This window comes from Chenopodium album, chromosome 20, assembly GCF_948465745.1.
Source record: "Chenopodium album chromosome 20, dcCheAlbu1.1, whole genome shotgun sequence".
In the NCBI taxonomy this organism is placed as follows: domain Eukaryota; kingdom Viridiplantae; phylum Streptophyta; class Magnoliopsida; order Caryophyllales; family Amaranthaceae; genus Chenopodium; species Chenopodium album.
This window is the reverse complement of record NC_137853.1, coordinates 14,857,598-14,866,141: the sequence shown is the minus strand read 5'-3', so window position 1 is coordinate 14,866,141 and position 8,544 is coordinate 14,857,598. Positions and strand designations below refer to the sequence as shown.

The 8,544-nt window shown below is 29.7% G+C and overlaps 1 pseudogene; it reads right to left on the bottom strand.

The window, feature by feature from the left end:
* Positions 1 to 2,805: 2,805 nt before the first annotated feature.
* On the bottom strand, positions 2,806 to 8,111 carry LOC145596851 (MYB-like transcription factor EOBII pseudogene; annotated as a pseudogene).
* Between the last annotated feature and the right edge of the window lie 433 nt (positions 8,112 to 8,544).

The window sequence follows — 8,544 nt, the reverse complement described above, 5'->3', positions numbered from 1 at the left end:
CTTTGTTGTCAATCCCGTTAGAGTTAGCGAGCAAAATTTTTTGACACTGAGGGGAAGGGTAAAGGAATCTTCTCTTCCCAAGTTCTTATGGTCAGTTAGGATTATTACATAATCATTGTTCATGTCAACATTTGGTATATATAATTATTGTTTATATTATAGATATATACCACATCACTATTATTGAGTATTGACCACCTTCAATATTAACCACTTATGCTATATATCATTTTCCAATTTTGTTATTGATATATATTTGATTAGTACCATAGACAAATTGATCATATTACAATCTTTTGATGTTAAACACTAAACATGAAATCATAGAAGAAAAGTACTATAATTAGTAAGAAAAATTAGCTAATTAAGTACAACAAGATCATAATTTACCAACCTTGATTGCTCCGATAAGTAATTAAACTTAACTTATAACTTAATAAGTGATATTGATTGATTAGTAAAAATACTAAAAATATAAGATTAGACTAATCAAACTTTATTTAAATCATAGATATATTTATATTGAGTGATTAGTGAAACAATGACTAGACATAATTAGATGTTACATCTACCAAACAATAAACTCCTTCCACATCCATTCCAAAAAAAAAAAAAAAAAAAAAAAAAAAAAAACTCCTTCCACATGACTTAAACTCGTCATTAACTAAGTATAGCTATCATGTCTTTTCGTCAACTTTATTTTCTTGTCTTTACTTTTGTTTAAGGTAATTAACTTCTTGTCTTTACTTCATAATTTTATTCGAAATAGATATGTCTTTACTTGATGATGATTGGCTTGTAGTAAAAGCTAGTATTGGGACTAAATGATTCTTATTATTATTACGTGCACTTCATTATTTTTTTTTAGATTATAAAATATATTTATGGAACTCAATCATCAGATTAAACTTTTGGTTGTATGTGATGATGATACTTCAACATCATATTAAGAGGCAGCGTGAAACAAAATTTACGAGTTCATATTTTATCCACTCAAGTGGAATATTTCGCACTGGGAATAAGAAGGATCCATGCTATATCCATACTTCAGCCCAATAGACTCTCGTGTGATGGGGCAGATAGAGTTTAACAAATATTCTGATGGTTACTTTTGCCAAATAAAACCAGCCTTTATGTGATTGAGGTTTAATTAGACAAAAAATGGGGATCTCTCTCTTTCCACAGTGAATGGATATAATTGCTAACCATCCTTTTCGTTTTTAGAGGCCGGATCTTCTTTACTTAAAATTGAACAAAACCCAATCAATCAAGGAGCTGATGATGAGAATAGATTTGAGAGTCAGAATGTGAGTACCTTTTTCCTAACAAGAGAGACACTTTTTTTATTATTATTATTATTATTTTTTAATATTTTGACTATACTGAACCAACATCTCTCGTTGTAGTGAGACTTTCCAGCTACACAGATCAACATTTGAGAGTACGTGGCAAAGAAAGTAAGAGAATAATTCTCACCCCCTTGGCACAAGTAGACGGTGAGGATTGAACTTGTGATTGTGACTTTCTCACCATCTCCACCAATCTTGCTTGATATAAATTGAAAGAACTAATCAGAAAGATGTATTGGTTCCAACAAAATGGAGGCCAGGCCTCAAGGAAGGTACGAAAGGGATTGGTAATATAGGTATTCCTTCCTTTCGGAAATAGAAATCATTTATTCGTATGTGGAGTTTTTTCATTTATTTGAATTTCCTTTGTATTACTTGTATCATTTTTTTTTTGAAGGGTACTTGTAGCATATATTTGCCTAATCTAGTAGGTATCTAACCCACAATTAATTAACTTTGACAACAAACAATTATATCTTTAATTACGTAATAGAAAATTATAAATTTAAAATTAATATTCAATCATAAATTACATTAAACTCTTATTAGAAAATTATGGGGAAGTTTGTAAAGATCGTAACAAAAAAATAAAAAATAAAAAATAAAAAAAAATAAAAATAAAATAAAAAACTTCCTCCTTTAATTTAAATGATATAATTGAAAAAACAGTTCACATGTAATTTTCTATGAAATGATGATCCTATTACATCTAGTTTGAAGTTTTGATGATATATACTCCCTCCGTCCTCGAATGATAGTCACTTTTGCCATTTTTAATGACTTAAAATGTTAGTCACATTTGCTTTTTTTCAAGTACCATTAATATTATTTTGTTTTACCAAAATTCTCTACCATTTGCAAAAATATTTGTGCAAATTTAACTTTTCCATGCAAATTTAACTATCCCGTGTACTTTGATTACTTTCTCTCTCTACTTATTTGCATACCCAATGTAAATTTACATTTCCAATATACTTTTCTTAATTCCCGTGATTTTTCTTCAAAAGTGACTATCAATCGGGGATGGAGGGAGTAGTATGTTAGACATGATAAAATAAAACTATTGTTACAATAAGGTTGAGATCACGAACATCAGCACGAAACAAGTATTTCACAGATGAAAGTATTATTATAAGGTTCCAAAAATCCAATGCACGTAACAGTTGATGATATGGTAACACTAATAGTCTAATACTTGTACAAGATAGTTTCTTTATCCAATAACATTACAAGAACAACTTAAATAACTATGCCAGTAATTATATATATTGCTTTAATTTATGTATAGTTAAAGATCGAAATAGATACAGAATAATCATCAAGAACCCGAATTATATTACCAATCCATGAATTCTATTACATACTTCGTATATAAAAAATAACGTAACATAAGTTATGGAACACATATGTAATCAATTCAATATACTACGTATTTAAATTAATTCGCGTTCCATACTTAATTATAGCTGTTAAATAATTGCATTGCCCAAAGATCTTCATCAGGAGTAACCCAAAAATTCTCAGTTGTCACCGGATGCATTTGAGGAGGTACAATATTATAACTTGTAGCCTCCATGGCATGATGATCTACATGAGGGTACGACGATGGTGACATGGAAGGTAGATAGGGTGTATTGTGTTGATTCGACGATGTGCCATAGTTAAGAGGTGTAGATGCTGAAGCATTTGATATCTGGCTCACACACGCTTGCTCGTGGTTGTCGGAAGGGCTCATTTCATGTCTTGATGTTGTACTAGTACTGCTTTCTGCTTGCTTTAGATGTTTCTGAATCCTTGTTCTCCAATAGTTTTTTATTTCGTTGTCTGTTCTTCCTGGGAGATGTTTTGCTATCTTCGACCACCTATATAATCCATTAAATCAATACTAATATCTTGTATTAACAATGTAATAAAAGGCATGCATTATAGTAATAGTAAGTTGTATAAGAGAAAATAAAAGTTTATCATCGTGATAAAACATACAAAAATTTGTTTATCAAATAATTAACAAAACTGTAAATAAATCAACAATTTTTTAGTAAATATGGGCCCATAGTTGATATAATTACAAAAATGCCATGTTGATTGGACATTTTTTCTGATTTATTTACGATTTTGCCACTTAATAGAAGAATTTTGTAAATCAAAGTGATAAACTAGGGCTCCCTCGTTGTATACACACTTCGTAGGACATGCCCAAAACTATCCATGAACGTCACGAAGGTCAATCTCGAACCACTAATATAGTAAGAGTAAATCCATTGGTCTAGTTAATTAAAATGCCTAAAAAGTAAAAACCAAAAGTAAATATATTTCCTCCTTTGGAGTAAAGAAAAAAAGAACCTCATCAAGCTATTTCCAAAGAAGGAAAAAACGTATAGTTAGTAACTTGGTGTTAGTAAACTTGGTTTTAAAGGAATCTGCATGGAAATTGTGTAGCTGCCTAAGCTAGGGACGAGCGAAGCGTGTTGATTAATAAAACTATGAGGCTAGAGACGCTCCACGCCGTGATCGACTAGTACATGTGCACTGCTATAGTACATTAGGACGGCATATAGGTTAGGCATCAGCTGTTTTCAAGTTTGTGCAACGTTTTCTTCCATTCATTTTTAGCTAGAATGCATGCATCAGTCTACAGATTTAGAGGGAGCCCCCATTCATCTTGATGATAAACAAAATTTGTTTATCTAATGGCATTTTCGTAAATAAATCAATAAAAAATCTCAATCAGCATGACATTTTCGTAAATAAGTCAACAAAAGATTTATGCAATTTATGTTGGTAGCCTTTACACAAAAATTACGCTAGGAAAAAGTGGTGAAGATTATTCTACAAGGTCAAACGAATAAACTAGGGTCCATTTTGATACCAATTAGTAACAGTAAAATTCAATGTAACCGTTTAGTAACTATACTTTATTACCCAAATCGTTGTCAAGGAGACTAATATATACCGTCTCTACATCTTTTTGTAGCCAATATACCATGACTCTATGTTATGACCATGCCGTCAATAAGCATAATTTCGATTCTCACAAATAACAGTCCAAAGTTTCAACTTACCTTACAAAATCCATCAATAATCAATTAATAATGACTCTATAGGCTTGCACGCAGGCTGTCGAGGTAAGCCATTGAGTGAAACTAAGCTGCACGTAATGATGCAAATGGATGTAGATATGTTTGTGTGGATGTTATCCAACGGGGAAATTACGATCTCGAAATTAAATGAAATGGACTAGGGAAAATAAATAATTTGATAAATAGAGTTGAACTTTGAAACAATTATTTATCCCATTTTTCTGCCTTTTATTTAAATTTTGTACCACTTTTGGTTAATCGTATATATTTCCTAAGAGATTGAGGATGGGATATTTCAATGAATGTTCAATGCAATGGAGACTAATCATCATAACTCAAAAGATATAGTTGTCCCGTTACCTCAATCATTCATATGACATGTTTTCTGATATATTATTTTTCTTTCTAATATACGTAGTATATAAGAAAAAAAATAATAAAAAAAAGTAAAAAAAATAAAATAAATAAATAAATAAATAAATAAACTTGAAGATAATCCAATTAACTATCCTAGAGGGAAATTGATTTTGGCACACCCTTTATTGATTTTGGCACACCCCTATATGAGAAGAGCATAAAAAACTGTGCTCTCGATCACATAAGGGTGTGCCGAAATCAATTAAGCGTGTGTCAAAATCATTTCCCATCTTAGAGTAAGCATCGAAGACTTATTTGTGTGCAGCTAACCTATTATAAAATCACATATTCTTATAAGTGGTCAATTATAGTACAAGACATTTATTGAATGATGGGAGTCAAGCTAATCATTGACCCAACTCAATCTGATCCAACCTTACTGAACCTGATTCGGACAATTGAATTGACACCTTAAGGGATATAGACATGTAGTTTAAGTCAATGTCAAGAATAGAAGAAAAAGACGCACCAGAAAGAGCTAGTAAAACATTATGGCAGATATCTACATCAAAGACAGCCGAGAACAAAGTATTTTTCCAATTTTATATTTCCTTTTATAGTAAAGTTTTAATTAGCATGTTTCTATTCCAATGGTTTATTTAGCCGTCACTATAACTGCAGTACTTGATATTAATGTATTTAAGACACAAAAAGCTGTCACTTGTACTTGGTTACTGCAACTTGTAATAAAATCTATGTCACTAAATTCTACGGATTATTAGAGTTAACCACTTTCACAACTTGTAATAAATCAAAAGTTTTCTTGTTTTGTTCTTAGACTAAGATTATCGTTAATGCGTTTAAACAAAGACTAACAATAACAGATGATAACGACCCGACATTGACAATAATATTATATAACCCATACGATTGTAAACCAACTCTTATAATTTTTCTAATTTATTTTACATGAATTATAAATCATTGTAACGATTTGAATGTTATATTTACCTAATTTAAGTTATAAAATCCATTTTGATTCTTTACATTTAACCTTAAGGAGCTATGTACATTATTTCCCTAAGACCCTAACAAATAATATTAACAATAATGATAATTGTAGTGGAGTGTTATTGTTGTTCTTCGCCTTTTGAAAAATATATACTAGGTTTATTTTAAAAAAAAATTGATGTTATTATCATCTTTTGAGATTAATTTTGATTTTTTGTGCATTACTTAATGAATTTTACTTGTACATAGTATCTACTCGTTTTCTTGAATAGTTAGAAAAAAGTGAGGGCATCCATATTTGTGTAAGCATTGATAGAAGAAAGTCAAATGCTCTAGACTAAAAAAGAAAAAGAAATAAAGGAAAATATAATTACAGTGTACGATGTAGCCACTAAAAACATGCATGACAAAGATGCCAAGACCAACATGAGTGCAATAGTCTATTTCTAGCCAGAAAGAAAAAATATTATAGGCATCATTGTTGATGCATGGCCTTTGGTAGGAAAGATAGCCAAGAAATATATGGGGAAGTACTTCATGATGGAGCGTTTAGAATGACAAATTAGAAAATGAAAGAATCAAATATGTGTCGAGAAGTCATCCAAATATGTACCTCAAATACAACGTTTAATTTTTTATTTTGATCTGGTTATTAGACGTGGTTGGGATGGTGTTGGTTTTCGATCTCTTGTATTCCGCTTCAGATTGAAGATTAAGGAGAAAATTACTTTTTATAATATATAGAGTAACATATAAATGGTAAATTGGTAATGGTTACTCATAGTAAACGGAGCGTATCCTACATTTAATACAAAAATAATAGATATTCAAAATGATAAATTGATTTTATTATGATGGCTTATATACACCATACTGTATAATGTATTAAACATAATCTTAATATCATTCTATGTAACTATAATTAATATTTACTTTCGCTTATGTCAAATCCTACTAAAATTAAGATTCTATTTATTTTATTTTATTTTATCTCTTTTTTTCTGAAAGAAACTAAAATTAAGATTCTACAATGTATAAGAAGAATAAAAATGTTCTTACATAATATGTATTTTTATGGTAAATTATAAAATAAAAAAATAATAAAAAAAAAATAATAAAAGGTGAAGAAATTTTAACAGCCACAATCCTTTTAAAATTCACGTGTTAATTTTTTTTTTTTTTTTCGTGATGTTACTTTACTTAGGAAAGCACATGTTACATCACATGCATGTGATCCCTTCAATGGGAAATAGCACATGTTACACGTTGATCACATCAATTGTAACCTAACAAACGAATAAATAACTTATATTAGCTTTTTATAATTATAATAATCAAATAACTACATTAATCCAAATATCCAATGCCTTAATTATCCAAGCTACATGTATGAGCTTTATTATATTTGTAGAGAAAATCTTAGTTCATAAGAGATTTAATTCTATCTTTAAATATATATATTTCAACTTTTTCCTAAAGGAAAGTATAAATTAATTAAAATGACTAAATTAATAAAGATGTAATGTATATTGCTCTTTAGAAGTTGTTATAGATCACAAAAAGAATTGTAATACAATCATATATATAGTCGATAATAATTAGTTTAGGAGTCCATAAAAATAAACAGATAATCATTATAATTTAATGAGAAATAGTGATTAATTAAAAATAATAGTAGTATTACCATGCTTAAGATGCAAGTAAGTTTATTTAGCTCTAGCACTTGATGTGAGGTTCCCTTGAGAACAAGGTGTATTTAGGTAGTGAACTTGGCTTTTTTTTAGCCACAAAACCAAAGGCAAAAACACAATGAATCAATATGCATGCATGAACGAAGTATTGTACCTGTTACCCCATTTAGCATGCAACTCCATGATCAACAGCTCCTCTTCGGCAGTTATATTACCACGACGAACATCCGGCCTTAGGTAATTCAACCAACGAAGTCGACAACTTTTTCCCGTACGTTTAAGGCCTAATATGAAATTACGTGGACAAAAACCATATTAGTACGTGACAAGTTTTTTCATATACGTTTAAAGCCTTGCTAATTTAATTAAGCTGGCTCTTAGGGTGCTTTCAATTACTATATTACGTATTAAATATAATAATCATATATATAAGATTAAAATCATAACATCGATAATATATAACAATCGGAAAAGACGTACGTACCAGCAGATCGAGCTAAGGAATTCCAAACACCTTCACCATGATTAGCAATATAGTTAATGAGAATTAAGTCTTCTTCCATGGTCCAAGGACCTTTCCTTACTTCATTATTTTCATGAGAATTGTTTGAATTTGAATCCATTTTTAATGGATTTGAAGTAATTAAAGAAAAGTAAATAACAAAAAGTATGGGCAATGGTGAAGAAAGGTGAGAGAATAGAACAAGCTAAGCTAAGCAAAGGTATGATGCATGTGGGCAAGAGACATATAATGAATGTAAGGACCAGTATTTATAGAGGAAATCTAACCTCATTTTTATAAGTTAATTAAACCTATGCTACTACTTTAATTAAATTTATGTGGTAGCTGCATTATTATAAGTGAATTTATGGCCCATATTTTTTTGTATTTTGTATTAAACTTGATTTATTTTTATTCTATTTCATCTTGCTTTTTTCTCACTGGCAGTCAATTTTAATTAATTAATTTATTTTCTTAAAAAAAGACTAGCTTTGTTTTGCACCATGTGTAAACTTAGCTTAAGATTTATTTTCGTTCTTTTGGGAAATTAATTA